Source organism: Mastomys coucha, unplaced genomic scaffold (assembly GCF_008632895.1).
Source record: "Mastomys coucha isolate ucsf_1 unplaced genomic scaffold, UCSF_Mcou_1 pScaffold22, whole genome shotgun sequence".
NCBI lineage: Eukaryota > Metazoa > Chordata > Mammalia > Rodentia > Muridae > Mastomys > Mastomys coucha.
In genome coordinates this window covers 64,353,747-64,372,250 of record NW_022196905.1, presented here as the reverse complement: position 1 = coordinate 64,372,250, position 18,504 = coordinate 64,353,747, and the positions used below count along the sequence as shown (strand labels likewise).

The window sequence follows — 18,504 nt, the reverse complement described above, 5'->3', positions numbered from 1 at the left end:
GTAGACCAGGCTGGCCTCGAACTCAGAAATCTGCCTGCCTCTTCTTCCCAAGTGCTGGGATTAAAGGCATGTGCCACCACAGCCTGGCTGTATAATCAAAATCTAAAATGGCCCAGCATAGGAACCATACATATAGGCATGTGGCAGTAGTTAAGAAGTGAATGAACGAAGCATCACTTATAATCTTGAAAAACATGCTTAGTGTAGCACCTTTTGTGTTGGACTGGGCATTACGAGTATTACTATAGTCACATCTATTATGATTGTCAGCATGTGGCCAGATCTAGCATTTAGCAGTTATTCTCTTGTTGAACAGAAGCCAAATATTTGGAATTACAAAGATATGGCAAATACTGGGGAAGGCTTGGACTTAGTTTTATGCTCTAATGTACCACATCTCCAATACCTTTTAGAGATTCTACTTTCTGAGGTATTATGTCTGATTCTGTTACTCCTATATCTGGGCTCACTGGTCATGAGGTCTGGATACTTAGGGAACCTCTGTTGTAGTGATATTTCATCCTTTGCAAACATCATGTCTTTATAAAGGTAATATAATGTAAATTAGCCAGAAAATACTGAGTAATATAGAAAGAAACAGAAAAGAATTATTCCAAAAAATGACCATTCTTAACATTTTTATATGTTCTATTTATTTCACTTTCAAGATATACATATGCATGCCAAAGTGGTTGAAATAACATAACATAGTTGTTGACTGCAAACATCAAGGCTGGCAGAGCAATGATTCACATGAGGCAAGAAGGAAATGTGGTTCAACACATCTCAGTATCTGGTGTTGGTTCAAACTTCTAGACTCTGACACCAGTTTATTTTAGGCATATTTAAATACAGCACAATTTTGGGAAAAGTTTTTTTTTGTTTGGTTGGGTTTTGTTTTGTTTTTTGTGATAATTATGTCAATCCCATGAACACAACAGAACTTAAACATGTGACTACATCAAAACTCTTTTGCATAATGTCTGTGACCTCTTCCATAAAGAGGGTTCTATAGCTTAAGGGCTTAGGGGAGGATCTGGTGTAATACAGAAATCTTAGAGTTCACTAAGATATAAAATACATGTAACATCTCTCCTAAGGATGGTTTCTAATGATTGTGAAGCAACACTCAAGATCATAGTCTAGAAAGTCTGCTTTATGCATAGTAAGAGATTCAGGTGCGGCCTACACTATAGCTAGCACAGGTCACCAGGTTATTAACTATGCCCACTCCCAGCCTTCTCAGCATAAAATAGGGATGCATCTCTTTCATTGAAGAGATAATCCTGTGTGTTTGTATTCCTGGTTTTCCTAGTGTTTATCTGTGTGCCCAAGGACCTCATGCCCTCTACAAAGAGTTATAAACACTGTTTTTAGAGCTCTTTGTGTTTGGCTTAAATAATCTTAATAAAATAGCTGGTAACATTTGGCTTTCTCATCACATGAGCCATAAGGCATTGCTTTTATGGGAAATTGCAAACTGCATTCTAGCCACATTACCATTACATGGTGCTTGATGTATATACTTATCTTCTTTCCATACTTTTTAGCCATATAATGTTTGTGAAATAATGGCTCAGGGGTCTTGTATACCTTGTTATCCACTTTGCAATATTTAATAAGATGAAGCAGTTGAAGCATTGGAAAATGGAATTTAGTGAATTAAGTCAAGAGGTGGAAACAGTGTGTACCCTAGACTTTAGGAACAGTAGAATGAAGAGTTCTATGGTGCCCTATTTCGTAGTAAGAGGGAGAGTTGCATTCTAGCACTGATTGTGACAAAACTTAAGCCTTAAGGAAACTGACAAATACACAGTCGCACATATGTGGAGCTCCAAAAGAGATGTTAAAAGTCCTAGTTAGAGGGAATGTAGCTTATATGCCTAGTGAAGAAAGGAAAAGGGGGCCATTTTTAAGGATAGTCTATCTAGGTGTACCAAGCAGATTTGTGGTGTTTTTTTTTTTTAATGTAACAGGATCATTGTAAAAATGATAGAACAGAAAAGTAGCTGCTATGATTATCCTTTTGTTTTTAATTTTGCTTTATTTTAATTTTGTTTGTTTTTGATTGTTGTTGTTTGTTCTGTTGTTTTTTTGAAGACAAGTCTCATTATTGTACTTCTGGTTGTCCTGCAATGAAACCAATCTGGCCTTAAGCTCACAGAAACCCCTGCTTCCCAAGTGGTGAGATTAAAGTTGTGTACCATTATGTCCAGATGCTGCTGTGCTTCTCCTAAAGTATCCTTGATACTTATTTTATGGTATTCAAGGATGTGAGAATAGGGGGTGAGGGAGAGGGACACTTGGAATTGGATGAAATAGAAATAAGAGCTTAGTAGAAAAGCAATATCAACGTAATATGAAATGCTTTAGAAAAATTATGCCAGTCTCCCCATCTTTTGCTGTTATCTAAAGTGTTGTGTATACTTCTATGAGGAGAAGAGAAATGTCTATAATGAATGTCCAAATTTTAAGCTGGCATGAACACAATAGAAATTCAAAAAGCCAAGATTCAAACATGACTTACTTTCCTTAGGAATTCACTTAAGTCTTAGTAGAATGTGGGCACACTGGCAATATACAAATGTCTTTGTCTCCGTGGAGTTCCCTGAGCACTTACAGCAAGTACTAAGGGGCACCACGTTGCTATTCCTATTGTGCTTCTAATGCACAATACGCAGCATGGGAATTATTGCTTATCTGTAAAGTTCGAATTGTCACTGTGAAATGTTGTTCTCCAGATGTTGGAATCATTAAAAGTAGTGTCAGCACAGCAGGCATGCATGCCGTTTGGGGCATCTACATCTTCATCGGGGGCCGGCAGCCTACTGTTTCTTTCTGATGAATGGTTCTGAAAAGGAATGAAGCATTTTGAGGAGATGACAGAGGAATTTTTGACCAGGCCACCTTTCTTCTTTCTTTTCATTCGTCTGCCTGCCTGTATGAAGCATATATAGGCTAACTAATTACATAAGGGAACCAGGGAAATGCTTGGTATGAGCATCTTGCCTCTTGTGTTTGGATTAAATCACTATGACTTGACAGTCACACATCAACATGAGACATTATCTTTTAAATGTGATTCTTTGTCCATGATATTAGTAGAGTTTTATAAAACTTGAATATTGGTTGGCAGACAGGGTTCACATGAAGGCAACTTTTTTCCAGTTTCTTGTAGATTCAAACCTACTGGGACTAGAAGAAAGTTGTGCTTCTTAAGTCTGCAGGCTTTCTTTCTTTCTTTTTTTTTTTTTTTTTTTTTTTTTTTTTTTTTTTTTTCTTGTGTTTACCCTTGGGCTAGGATGATACAGTGAAGAGTGCACATAGAAACTGCATCGAATGTCTAAAATCCTTACAGAAAGCCAAGCAAGCAGGTGGACTTGAAAGAAGCCATGGGATCAGTTCTCTTCTTCTCTCACTTCCTGCATTGTTTCCCTCCTTCTTCCAGTTTTCTTTCTTTCTTTCTTTCCTTCCTTCCTTCTCTCTTTCTTTCTTTCTTTCATTAAGCCTTTTCAGTGTGAAGCACACATAATGGTCCTTGCTTTTATTAGAATTGTGGTGCTAATTGAACAAAAGAAGGTGTAACGGCTTCATGTTGTTGGAAGACTTCTTCCAGGAATATAAACTATACATCTGTGAACGTTTCCAACTACCTGAAAGACTTAAAGTAGACTCTAGGTTCCTGTCTACTGTTTGAACATATATTGGATGATTAAAAGATATATTTATATTTATATTTATATTTATATTTATATTTATACTTAGATGGATGTAAGCCACCATGTGGTTGCTGGAAATTGAACTTAGGACCTCAGAGCCATCTTTCCAATCCCCATACTATGACATTTTAATTTATTTGTTGTGTTATTGAACAAATAGTTAGTTTTCATGGCCCTTTTCAATTACTTTAGAACCCTTAAAAGCAATCTGTATTTTTGAACTTAAATAACCATAGATATGTACATATTGTATATCTAAGGAAAATTTTAAGGTTGGTTTCTTTTTTATTGTGTTCATAGCTGCATTTGTTCATATTTTAGGTGTTATCTCATGCTTCTTTCTCACCAAGGAATCTGGCATATGAGTCATTTTAAAGCTGATTCCAATAACTCTCTTTAGCATAACGTAAAGTTTAGGGCCTTATGTAGTTTTTCACCTCTTTATATATGTCCACTGGAACAATATGTATCAATGGGAGTATATGACGATGGTTTTATAGTTGCCAGTGACCACCCCAGCCTCCCTACTTTGCTCCCCCTTTCTTTGAAAATCATAAGTATGGTTTGTAGACTTCAGAGACTGCATAGCAAAGTGCTCAATAGTTGAATCAATGCATTTATTATAACATGACGTCTCTTGACCTGGAAACCTACTATAGAAAAGCACCATTAAGGGAAACTTTGCATACTATTCCTTTGGCACATAACCAGTAAAGATGACATGGGATCCCAACCCCTGCTTTTATACCATTTCATTATCTCTCCCTACATTACAGAATTTACTGCCTGTTGGAGAAAATTTTAATGAAATAAATGAGAGAACAATTGGCAAATTATCCTTCATAAGTAAACTTTTGCTGATTATATTGCAGAGCATGAAATTGTAGAAATGAAGTATTTTTTCACCCTGGTATCTGATAATAAAATGTAGAGCACACTGTTCTGCTTATATTTACAGGTTTGTCAATGTTTCTTAAATAGGTTAATAATTTATTTTATTCATTTAGTAAATATTAAACACAAAGCACTGCTTACACATATAAATCTACAACACAGCTGTGAAACAGTAGTATATTAAACCATAGCTACTTAGCTATTTATATTTCCTTTGTAACTTGTCAGCTTTTCTTGTACTATTAACACTTTTATGTGTAAATATTTCCTATTGAAATGAAAACACTGAGGATTGTAAATTAGAGAAGATGCTACTTAGGTGAAACAAGACATGATAAATATAGAAAGTAAAATATTAAGTCTAAAATGTAGTTGGGGAAAATAGGAGGCAAATCATGATAATTGACAATGTCATTAAAAGCAATTATTCTCCTTCTCACGGTTTAACATGTCTTTCTAGGATTAAAAAAAAAGAAGAAGAAGAGCAATTTACTTCTACTAAGTTATTAGTGCCCTTGAATATGAAATTGACTTTGACTTTAGTGGGTTTTTTTTTTGCTTCAGATTTTAATATTGAGGTATATCTTACTTTTTGACAATATTAAGAGGTAATTGGCCTTATATTGTTTTATTTAAAACTACTGCCTTAAATCAGGCTGTAATTGTGAAGCATATGTTTTAAATGTGTAAGAAATGCAGTCATTTTCCTCATTTTAATGTTCTTCACAGGTAATGAGAAAATAGTGTGTAATCATGATGGATATAGGTAGAAAAGGGGCTAATCATGTATGGTCCAGGGAAATGAGAAGACTGCTGCGTGATTCCTCTATATTACACAGGACACTATTTTACATGGTTTTAATAGTAGGGCATTCCTTATAGCTATATGCGAAATCATGGACTTTTGGAAAACTGTATGTTATACTGGGAAGAAAATACTAGAACTAAGTATTGTTTATGCCATAGTATAAAAGAGAGAAAGTTGGAACTATAGGCTCCTTTTATCAGAACATTTCGTGATATACTAATGTAAAGTTTAGTGAAACCACAAATTCATAATGGTACAGATTCAATGAAAGCCATAAACTTTGTGATTCAGGGTAATTTATCAGATTTATGTATCTATTGGCCCAGTTTTTATTGCCACTTAGTCACCTTACAGGTAGGGTTGAGAAAATAAATCAATCTTTGTTATCTTTAGTCTCTTTGCCTTTGAGATGGGGCCAGGAGTACATGGTAAATAAAACTCCAAGCAAGTTAAGAACCCCCCTTTTCCCTTCTACAAAGAATTGGAGCTAAAAGTCCAATTATGATATAAGTTATATTTCCAATAGAGAGTTTAGTATTATAATTTTAGCTTGCAAAATGATATTCTTGTAATCTCAAATAGCTATCTATTGTACTCATGTTTTCAAGTAAATAAATTCTGTTTACAATTTAAAATGTTGCACTAACCTCCTTTTCCCAACATTTGGTCAGTAATTTGCTTGGTATTAGAACAGAGAGAAATACATAAGAGAAATAGAATCTGTGTTAAAGGATGTGCTTAGTTGCTGATCCCAAATTTTTATTTCTTGTTAGATGAACATGTGCATTTTATACATTTGCCTAATTTTAAATCTACTGTGATAGTTCTCTTTATTAATAGTAAGTAGAAGTAGAGCTTACTTTATTTTCTTTGAAATGATACTTTCAAGCTACATTATGTAAGTGAAATATATTCATTGTGTATGAGAAATTGAGTGTGTAGTGAAATGTATCTGAGAAAATAAGCATTTTCAGACTCCTGCAGTATTTTCTAATGAGTCTTCTGATTAAGAAATACAAAATGCGTCTACCATGTGTAAACATTAGTCAGGCTTCACCAAACAATACTTCTTACTGATTTGAAATGATTATTAAGAAATGGAGTTAGCAGACTGGCATTTAAAAGATTACCAGGTTTTTTTTTTTTCAGTAGTGATTTTGATATTAGCAACTCTGAAGTATACATAATGAGTTATATGTCCAGCTTAGGCAGTTTTACTTTTTAAAATGTTTTAAAATTATATTTATTTATTTGTGCATGATTGTGGGCATAGGCATGGCAGTATGGAGGTAAGAGCCTCTGACCACGTGTTCTTTGGTGGTCCAACTCAAGTGGTCAAGCTTGGTGACAGTTAGGTGTCTTTACCAGCTGAGGCATCTTGCCAGTTTCCCCTTTTTGGTACTTAATGAACATCGCTTTAGTGAGATACTGTTTGCATCTAGTGATACCATTTGTATTTAGTGAGATACTCCTTGTCTTTAGTGAGCTACTTTCTAGTTAGATGCTATTTGCTAAGTTACAGAGTTGGATGATAAATGTATTTTAAGTTCAAAGAAATATATTTCCCTTCATTGGAAGTGATTGAAAGAGCAAGCTTGGAATATGAGAAGTGAAAGGAATTTGTTCTTATGGAAAGCAGATTGGCGAGAAGTCTTAGGATATCAGTTTGATAACTAAAATAGCATGCTACTCCTGAGAGTTGGATCCTTGTCCTTGTAGAGAGTCTGTGCCTTTATTCATAATCACCAGAAACAGACTACGATCCTGATCAAGATTAGGGAATGACGAAAGGGTTGTTTTAGAAAAATCTAATTTATATCATGTTTATTATGTGGGGTGGAATGGCAAAATTCATCCTCTAACCAGTAAAAATGAGCTGAAATTGTCTGGGGCCTCTAATTGTGCAGTGAGTCTGAGCTCTTTCCAAGGATAGATGAAGAAACAATGACATGGAGAAAAGTGAAGGCTTAAACTGAACTTCAGAAGCCACTGGGCTAAATGGGCAGGCAGTGAAGTAAAGTAAAATATAGCATTTTTGCAGTCTACTGAATTGATGTTTTTGTTTAATAATTGTTTCATCTGTGACATATCTAAAATATTTGTAGTACTCCACAGATTTTTTTAAAGCAAAGAGTAAAACTGAAAGAATGGGTACTGAATGGTGATAAAGTGCATGGATGTTCTGAAGTATAGCAGTTGTATATAGGTAACGTACTCTCAGTGAATATAGCCTTAGCACCCAGCCATGCATCTAGAAGCAAAGGGGTACTAGGAGGTATTTTCAGTATGTAACACTGGAAAGCATAAATATGCTTGTAATGTTCAGAGAACACGTAGGAAACCTGTTGAATAACACTAAATATGTCAAGAACAATTCATTTAAGCAGGATTATGGCTGTATATATTTAATAATCGAACATGACAGAAGAAAATCTACATTAGAGTTGTATGTCATTGTTGCAAATTTTATAAGCACGTTAATATGTAGAGAACTTTCCAAAAAATACTAGTTTTCAGATACTGGGACAAGTTATTTTGGGGGGGGTGTTGGATATTAATGTAGCTTAATTAGAATGCTTCCCTATCATGCCTAATACTTTGAATAAAACCTTGAATGGCTCATATCTCTAATTTCTGTATTTAGAGTGTGCAAGCAGGCTAGTCAGATAATCCAGGTCATCCTTTGAAATAGTGAGACAAAGGCCTGTGTGCGTAGCCTGGTTCTCTTTCAGATTCATACCTATATGCTAGTAAGTGATTTTTATGAGCTGATAATACTTGATGCTTTCAAAATGTATCAGTCTATATAAAACATAACTATTAAACATGAAGTTGATTTTCAATATAATGAATGTGTGAGCATGCCTTCTGCTTTTGGAGAAACAGCAATAAGAGCCAACAAGAGAATCAACAGGATGGACTGTATGCTCTGTGGTAGTTACAACAGTACAATATGTGTTGATTTGAACGAGAATGGCCCTCATATGGTTGACTCAGATATTTGAATATTCCCAGTTGATGGACAGTTTAGGAAAGATTAGGATGGATGGCCTTCCTAAAAGTGTGTGATACTTGGGGTGAGCTTTGAGATTTAAATAGCCACTCCAGGCCTAGTCTTGTGGTACAGTGGTCAGCTCCCTGCTATGGCCTGGTGACCTGTGGCTGAATGGCGCATTAGTTAAAAAGAAGGCAATGTATAAATGAGATTTTTTTATTATAGGAAAGAGAAAATAGGCTGGTCAAGTAGAGAGAAGGAAAGGAGAGGGGAAGGAGAGGAGAAGAGAAGGAGAGAGAGGAAAGAAAAGAATGCAAGAGAACAAGAAGGCAAGAGAAGAGAACAAACAGCAAGAACAAGGAGGAAGAGGGCAAGAGAGAGAGAGGAAGAGAGGAAGAGGGCAAGAGCAAGAGAGAGAGGAGGGGGCAAACCTCCTCTTATATTGTATGGAGCATGGCTATCTGTCTTTGGGGCAAGGCATGCCTGGCTGTGGTCAGATGATTGGGAGTAGGGTCCAGTTAGAATGCTGGGAGCTTAGGGCATTGTCTACATGATAAAACACACATCTCCTGCAGGGGCAGCTGTGAGGCATTGTGACTGAAACAGGAGCCAAAGACTCAGGAGTTATAGCTGAGCTCCTTCTGCCACATGCAATCAGAAACTGCCCACTGAGGCTCCAGGGCTCAAGGCCAATTACTTGACTGAGCCTAAATTGCCTGAACAGACCACTGCCCCACATAATCTGTCTTCCTGCCTCTCAGCTACTGTTCCAGCACCAGGCCTGCTTGCCTGCTGCCATGCTCCTCACTGTGATGGAAATGGACTAACCTGAAACTGTAGGCACGCTCCCAATTCAAAGCTTCATTTTTTCTTATTTTTGTTCTTTTATGGATATTTTGTACATTTTTATTAATTTATTCTCTCATATATTATACCCTGACCACAGTTTCCTCTCCCTCCCACCTTTTCTCTTCCTCCCACCTTCTCCATCACTTCCACCTCTTCCCTCCCCATGCCATCTTCACCTTCTTTTCCTTTCAGAAACGGTCAGGCTACCCAGGGATTTCAGCCAAACATAGCATATCAAGTTGCAATATGATTAGGCACCTCCCTTCATATTAAAGCTGGACAAAGAAACCCAGTAAGATGACAAGGGTCCCAAAAGCAGACAAAGGCATCAAAAACAGCCCCCTCCCACTGTTAGAAGTCCCACAAAATTAGCACACTATAAAACTTTAGACTATAACATATTTACAGAGGGCTTAGGTTAGACCCATGCAGGCTCCTTGATTGTCAGTTCAGTTTCAGTGAACCCCATGAGTCTAGTTTTGTTACTCTGTGGGTTTTCTTGTGGTGTCTTTGACCCTTCTGTGTCCTACAATCCATCTTTTCCCCCTTTCACCTGGATTTTCAGAACTCTACCTGTTTGACTGTAGGTCTCTGCACCTGGTTCTGACACTGCTGGATGAAGTCTCTCTGATGATAATCAGGTTAGGCACTAGTCTATGAGTACAGCAGAATATCATTAGGCATCATTTCATTGGCTCCCCCTTCCCCTCATTCTTCTTTTGCTCTACCTGTGTCTCTATAGACTATTGATTTGGGTTTCAGATCCTCCAGGCAGTGTTAAGGATGGGCTCCCTCCTGTGGCATGGGTCTCAAGCTGGACCAGTCATTGGTTAGCCACTCCCACAATTTCTGTGCCACTTTGCAGTGTTTTCTTTTATACATGGCCTTGATTGGTGTCTCTTCACAGCAGGAGAAAAGTAACTTACAACTACTGTATAGCACAAAGATCTCAGCTTTTTGGTTTTGTTTCTAGTTTTATTGCAGTAAGTGTTACAACTGAAAAATTTAGTCACAGTAAAGTTTACATTGGTGAAAACTGTCTCATTCATCCACTGGGGATTTATTTTTCTATTTTTATTACACTCAAAACATCTCTTTTTTCTGAGAAATATCTTATGAATCTTAAAAACATCACAAGTAAATTTTATTTTTCCTTTTTCCCAGTTACATTTGTATTAATCAGAAAATCAAATATACAGTTAATTTTGGCTTTATGTTTTAAGTTATCCATTTCAAGTAGTTTTCAAGAATTTGAAACAAATCCATGACTTTTTAATAAAAACAAGAGGTATCTGTGTATATTCTAACTTTTGAACTGATAAGATAGTATGTAATATCGCAGCAAGTAGATTTTGTCTTTGGTAGCTATCCTGTTCTAGCCCTTTGGCATTGGATATCATAGTAACTTGATTAATAGAATTTAGCTAAGTTAAATATAATATAATATAATATATTTAGTAAAATAATAATAGAATTCAGTAAAATTCATATTCTTATTTTCTACTTAACAAACACAAAGCCTGGTGAGTTGAGGACTCATCGATAGTCTCACTTTACTGTTTGAGAAGTTAGGACCAGGAAACTTTGCAAGGTGCATGATGAGGATGTGATAATGTCATGAATCTTGACTCTGACATCCTGACTTATAAATTTATTACTTTAACGATATGCTGTAAGATGGCTTGAGTCCCATTTTTTAAATATTATTTATTTATTTTTATTTATATGAGTACACTGTAGCTGTCTTCAGACACACCAGAAGAGGGCATTAGATCCTATTCCAGATGGTTGTGAGCCACCATGTGGTTGCTGGGAATTGAACTCAGGACCTTTGGAAGAGCAGTCGGTGGTCTTAACCGCTGAGCCATCTCTCCAGCCCCATTGAGTTTCATTTTTGATTAAGTTCCTTTTGGTTATAGAAATTAATTCAAAATTATATATTTCTAGAGACTAGATAAAAGTATATAGTGTTAAAAATGTCAGCCAGGTCATAGTAGACCATTGAGACTCTCTTCCCAGGTATGTTTGCACAATGTCAAATAAACAAAGCTAACCATCACATAAGTCTTTCCATAACCATTTGAGATGCTGCTGCTTACTTTTCAAAAAGAACAATGATGTTTCTGTTTATTTACCTAGTAACTGGCAGACACAGAACCTCACACCCAGAACTGTTGGCTTAGATACAAGCCATATTCTTGAACAGTGTGTTATCTTTATTGGGTGTGTTTGAGTGTGATGACTCATTGGTGATTAAATAATCCCTTACCTTGGTCTTTATTACTACTGTGTATCAATGAGAGGATGCTTCTGTGTTTCGTCTGGAGTATGATTATCTCTTGCCACTGTTTCTTGTCCATGTAAGTCTGTGACTCCTTTCTTGCCAGCCTTCTTCTTTTCCCTTATTGCCTTAGCCTTAAGCATAACCAGTTTATTTCTCTTCTTGATTCAGCTTGTGTGTGCCTGTAGGTGGAGGCCAGAGTTCAATATTGGGTGGCTTTCTTCAGGGATTTCCACCTTAACTGAGACAGACAGTTAACCTGGAACTCACTGATGCTGCTAGACTGGTTGATCTGAAAGCCCACAAGGCTCCTTCTATCTCCTAATCCTCACAACTGGGATTGCATGTGGATACTTATCTCTTAGATGGGTGACTCTGGTTCTGGCCCTTCAGGTAGTGTCAGGGATGCACTCTCTCATGGCTTGGGTTTCAAGCTGGACCACTCATTGCTTGGCCACTTCCACAATTTCCGAGCCACTGTCAGCCATCCCATCTTGGAGGCAGGAAAAATTGTAGGTCTAAGGTTTTGTGGATATGTTGGTGTCCCAATCCCTCCACTGGAAATGTTCTCTGGTTATGGGAGGTGGCTGGTTCAGGCTCCATCCCCTGTTGCTAAGAATCTTACTAGGGTCACTCTCATAGATTTTTGGGAATTTTCATTGCTCTGGGTTTTAACTTGTCCCACAGATACTCCTGGAATCCAGTTGTCTTTCCTAGTACTCTTTCCTCCCTCTTCTTCTACATGAGCCTTCCTATTTCCATCTCCAGCCCCTACTTTCTGTCCAGTCTCCATGTCCACCTACAATGTTTATTCTGTTTCCCCTTCTCAGTAAGACTCACTCGCCCCTCCCCCTTGAACCCTCATTATTACTTAACTTCCTTGGGTCTATGGATTGTAATATGGTTATTCTTTACAGATAATATCCACTTGCATGGAGTATGTACCATGTTTGTCTGGGTCTGGGTTACCTCACTCAGGATGATCTTTTCTAGTTCCTATGGGAACTGCCTTGATTCAAATTCATTGAGTGATAGGGGAAGACAAAGCCATTTGGTAGTAACATCACTCCTTAAGTTTAGGTCCTGGACTATGAAAGAGAGGGAAAGTGAGCTTAATGGTGACCATCCACACTTTCACTTTGCTGCTTCTGACTGTGCATATGGTGTGACAAGTCTTAAATTTCAACTTGGACATCCTTGCTGTAATGGACTATAACCTGGAACTGTGAGCTAAAATAAGTTCTTTCCTCCCTAACTTGCTTTGTGTTATGGGTATTTTTGTGTGTCTTTCCTTCCTTGGAGGTGGTTGGTCACCAGCTCACAAGGGTGTGGGGAGCAGAGGTTTGTGGGGATGGGGTTTGGACTGCTGTGCATACGACAGAATGGCATCCAAAAACAGTTTCAGTGAGACAGCTCAGCTTTATTTGAGGTGAACAAGGGCTATATAGATCTTGGGGAGTGAGTAGGGGTGAGTAGGGCTCTCAGAGTGGGGCTGAGGTGCTGGCAATGCTTCCTTTACATGAAGAGGAATTCCAAGAGCCTGCTGGGCATGTTCTTATCTGGAGAGAGGAAGTTGAACTTACACTTTGGTGAAAGACTGCTTGACTGTCCTTAGAGGTAAGAGAGGTAGAGCTTGTTTACTGGAGCAGGCAGGCTAAGAGCAAAGAGAAAGTAGTTCTAACTCTTACCAGTCTCAAGATGATATTTCTGGGGTGTGGGGACCATCCCAGTCTCACTCTTGCTCCATACCAGCTCCTCCAGTTGCACATGCCTATATGTTTTTGTCACAAGTATAGAAATGAAGCTCTACTTCATACTTGTGAATTGGTCTAATACAAAATTGAACATTTTTGGCACACATGAGAGGTTGCTCTGAGCGTACACCTTCATTTCCTAACTCTGTCTCACATGTCTAAGGAAGACACTTATATGTCAGTTCTTGTATGCTGGGGTTCTGATTTTTAATTCTTGCAAACCTGTGACCAATACATGTAAACATATATGCACACATGTACACATATACTTGACATTATTAGAATTTTTAGAAACTGGGAGAAAGGGATGAGTTGTATTTTTTTTATAAAAGCTACTTGCTTATAGAACATTGTTGATTACTATTCTATACAAAACCAAAATAATCACATGTGGTATAACTTTGTGGTATACCAGTTTAAAGTCCTAGAACCATGCAGGTACATTTTATTATCTCTTAATGTTTGAGCTGTACTAAATACTGACATAATCTGTTCATGAATCAGTGGTTGGAGCACATGTTCTACCTTAGCATGTTAGAAAAAGAAGCTTAACTAGAACTAAGACCAGAACACTTTGGTTTTGTTGGGAGGGCAGTGAGATGAAGTGAGGAAGATGGGACTTCTGTTGCTGATATGCTCTTTTCAGTTTGCTTCCTCTATATTTTTGTATAAGTTATTTCCTCAATGTAACCATTTCTATAGCCCTACTTTACTCATGCCCACAGGCAAACCCTAACCTTCCATTCTCTGGGCAGCTCCTTGTCTTACAAAGCCTTCATTCTGTACCTGGAGGAGACTATCATCAATTGTAACTCCTTTTCTTGAATAGTTCAGTTGTTCCATGACTTTTCTTTTACTAGATTACTACATATGAAGGTTACCTGTGCTGTGTGTTCTCGTTCTCTCTCCCTCCCTCTCTCTCTCTCTCTCTTTCTCTCTCTCTCTCTCTCTCTCTCTCTCTCTCTCTCTCTCTCTGTGTGTGTGTGTGTGTGTGTGTTTACCATTAAAAACAAACATTCTGTAAGTCTTGAAAAAAGCTTTCTAGGTTATTTTGCAAGAAAATCTGAGAAATTATAATTCAACACTTTAAAGATGATTTCAGGAATTAAATCAACAACTAATTTTTTGTAGCTATGTAAACAATTGACTTTATTTGAGGGGGGAGGGAGAGAGAAAGAGTGTGTGCATGCACGTGGGTGCTACAACACATTGGTATAGGTCAGAGGATAACTTGTAGGAGTCAATTATCTTTGTTCTCTGTGTGGGCCTGTGGGTTCAATTCAGATCATCACACTTGGCAGCAAATGCTTTTACCTGCAGAGTTCAGACTATTTTTTTGAACAGTGATCAGGGGTTGCTTTTTGTTGTTTCAGAAGAATATACTGTTGTGTAGGTGTCACGGGAGGACATTTCACAGCACTATAGCAAATATCACTAAGACTTGTTGAAAAAGATATGCTAACTCTCTGTGAGTTGTTTGTTCTTGTCTGAGATAGGAGCAGTGGTTTTTGACAACTTTACCCATATGCATGCATAATCTGCATATAATTGTCATCAATTAAACGTTGTGTCACTTAGGCAAGCCATAAAAACAATAAAGGATTCAGCTAGTCATTAGCTGACACTGGGAATTAAAATGAATGGATAATGGCAATTTATTAAGTTATTAAGTTTTAATACTTGTTGTGTAGTGAATGTTAAATTGAGTATTATTAATGTGTCTTATGTTGCCTAACTTGCTTCTCAGTGTGAAATGTCCACTGTTTTCAACAGTTTTCAAGTTATCCTCTAAAGACCACATACTCATTCCTTCTCACTAATGGTTCTCACATATCTGAAACTCACTCTGACCTTGCCCACCTAGCTTCAAGTCCATTCTCTTCATCTATCTTACTTGGTGTGTGTGTGTGTGTGTGTGTGTGTGTGTGCATGTGCGCACGCACTACTGCTGGGATTGACCAAATCTACGGTAGGAATGAACTCTCAGTAGTTGTAGTGCAGACGTCAAGCTCCCGTGACAATTGGCTTTCCCATAAAATCATGATTTATATATAGTAATCCATGTTTTTATGAGGCAAATACTATTTCATCTTAAACATTCACAATTTTATTGTCAGCAAATATTTTGCTATAGTGTTTAATGAACCAGAGATTTACTGTTACAACTGTCATTCTATAAAAACATATGCTTCAGAGATATGTCTTTTTGGTTTAAATGATGTCCCAACAGTTAAAAACAGAAACGTTACATAAATATCTACCTGCTTCTCTGTGGTTGTGAAGTTAGCTATAGGGACCCTGGGCCTGCACTTGCTCGTGGAAGCAGTGTGCACATAGGGACTGGACAGTACTTCCGGGGTGAGTTACTCTGGCTCCCTTCCTTCCTCGCCCCGCTTACTCTTACTTCCTGTCCATCTGTCTGGGAAACCATTGTTGTTTACAGTTCCTAAAGCTAACAATTCATTACCTATTTGAACGGTGTCTTAATATTTTACTTAACTGTGTATATTTCTTATTTTATTTTATATAAAAATATATTATTTTCCTACATACCTTAATAGGTCTTAGATATTTTGTGTAACCTATCCATGGCTTGTGTAAGACTCTCCAAGGAAAGTTTTAAAGTCAGTACTATAAAGATACTGTGAAGTGAATGTAGAAATTCTTTTCACTGTGACAGAGACGTGCACAGAAAGTGAAGGACGTCTCCTTTACTGCTTTCATTCTTCCTACCCCACCAGTTGCTCTTTCAAGCTTTTCCTTCCAGTCAGTCACTGGAAACCCAGTGTTGCACAGATTCTGGAAACTCTTTGTTTTGAGTTTTACTTCTGTAGCTTTCCCACTGGGAAATTCCTCTCACTCTTTGTTTAATTCAGCTGTTACATAAATACGTTGAAATGCTCCACTATTTCAGTTCCTACTATGAAAATATTTTGGAAGAAGCAGTATTAAAACACTTTTCCCCCCTCCTAGCTCTCTAGATTATAGGAATTTGAAAGAAGCAATGAGTGTAAAGTTTATTGAGTACGCCACCTCTTCATGATACCACCAAAGTCTAAAAATGAAAATTCAGGACTTCACTAGAACCCAGACTGCATGATTCTTATTCAAATACATTTTAAGTAGAGATTCATTGTTTCAATGGTCTGGGTTAAGCAAGTAAAGTGGATTACACTGAAATAGTTATGTTTTCCACTTAACAATCCAAATTAACTTATATGTGTTATTAACTTTTTGTATAGCTTAATTTTATTCTTACAGAAACCCTCTGGATATTACTTTCATTTATAATAGTGATGTTTTAGTAAGTCACACAAGTACCCCCCCCACACACACACACCTACCTGTTAGGAATTCTGGAATCATTGATGTTGTTGGTGAGATGTTGAATCTTGTCATTAGGCTCCAGTTTTGTGCCCTTAACCACTAGACTCTGACTTGTCATCATCTGAGATCATCTCTCTTGTCTAATGCATGTGTCATATTTGTTCATAAGAACTTGTATGATATTGACAGTATTTTTGCTTTTCTTAACCCGGGATTCATGAAGGTTTAACTTTGGACCATAAATGATCCTTCCTTTATTATACATTTCTTTTATATATATTTTGATTGTTCCAGAAATTTCAGTTTCTCATTAATGATTTTACCTAACTGAAATTCTGAACTTAATGATAGTTGTGATTTTCTTCTAGTGAAAATGTATCTCACCTATACTTGCTTTTCAAAACAAACACAAAACATTTAATAAGTTTGGAATAATAAGATTTTTTCTTAGAAGCTTTAAGACATATTAATTACAAAATGTTTTCCTTCTTTGACTATTTTTTTAGCTCAGAATGACTCATCTCATCCTTTCAATGAAAAGGGTGATAATGTAATAAGTGTAGTTTGTATTGTGTTTTGTTTTTTTTTTTTTTCTGTTTTTGGTTTTTTTGAGACAGGGTTTCTCTGTGTAGCCCTGGCTATCCTGGAACTCACTCTGTATACCAGGTTGGCCTTGAACTTATAAATCCACCTTCCTTTCTGCCTCCCTAGTTCTGGGATTAAAGGCATGCGCCACCACTGCCTGGCTGGTATTTTCTATTCAAATATGTAATACAGTTTTATTTGCAGAGGCTGTCCTTAGAGTGAGGGGCAGTGGTAGGAATCAGAGGAGGACAACTCAATTTTATAGTTGGAAAGATAGCTTAGAAATGGTATAATAAATAAGTCAGTGTAGTATAATCCTGAGCAGTAAAGATTAATAATGTCCCAGTCTTTCCGAGGTGAGCTGAAGCGTGTGAGATGAAGCATGGCAGATCCAGGGGATGGTAGACAACGGATTTGAAGGAAACACAGGGGCACATCATCCCACTCTATTCCTGGGTTTTAATACACACTGATTTGTAGGAACGTAAAAATAAGGCAGATAATCCACATCATAAATAATCTATACTTACCTTAACTGTTTTCATGTAACTGTATTTTACAGGCCCTAAAAGAAAGCAAGCCATACTTAACTGACCATTTTTTGAATTGTGAAAGATATATGAATTATTTTTCCTCAATACAAAGGACAGCTAATCATCAATTTGATAATTCGACAGCTAAATCACCATTTTGTCTAGTTTTATGTATTTAACTACCTAAATTCCTATCCGAATGAAAAAGACAAAAGTGAATGAATTTAAGAATGGTTTTCATTTAATGCCATTACATTTTTCATAAATAGGCCTTTAAAAACTATGTACAATATTCTGAAGTATATATTATTTTAATAACTGCATTTCTTTCACTATACAGTTTCTTCACAATAGATTATAAAAAAATCTTTTGTAACAGGCCATTTTTGATAATCATGGCTAGGGTTTCTTTTTATTTCTCTTCTGCAGTGTGCTTTGAGCCTTGGATACAAGAGTGTTTTGTAGATGTATCCATTTGGACTGGATTCCACAAGTCTGCATTTGGATAAGGTGTGGTTTTCTTTCTGTTCTGAAGAGAGATTCCTTGGGGATGGGTGAGGACTACACTTATTTGTGGACATAAGGGAAGTATTTAGATTGTTGTTAGAGATTATGCTGCTTTAGTAAAGTGGCAGTTCTAAGTTCTCTTCCAATATCTGCAACTTCACTACCAGTAAATAGTTGGCTAAATTCCAGTGCCCAGGCTCTCCTCTTGTTGACTAAGTCTTAAAAACCATTTGAGACCTTTCTTACCACCAA

At 37.0% G+C, this 18,504-nt stretch overlaps 1 protein-coding gene across 6 annotated transcripts in view; it reads left to right on the top strand.

Moving 5' to 3' along the window:
- The window catches only part of LOC116071167 (cytochrome c oxidase subunit 7B2, mitochondrial), a 96,893-nt gene that overhangs the window by 12,491 nt on the left and 65,898 nt on the right, over window positions 1-18,504 (top strand). The window contains exon 2 of one of the 6 annotated variants that reach the window (XM_031342586.1): window positions 18,175-18,255. The exons of the other annotated variants lie outside the window; for them this stretch is intronic. The gene's annotated coding sequence lies outside the window, so the exon portion shown is untranslated. The remainder of the gene's footprint in view (window positions 1-18,174; window positions 18,256-18,504) is intronic. 6 annotated transcript variants of the gene reach the window in all.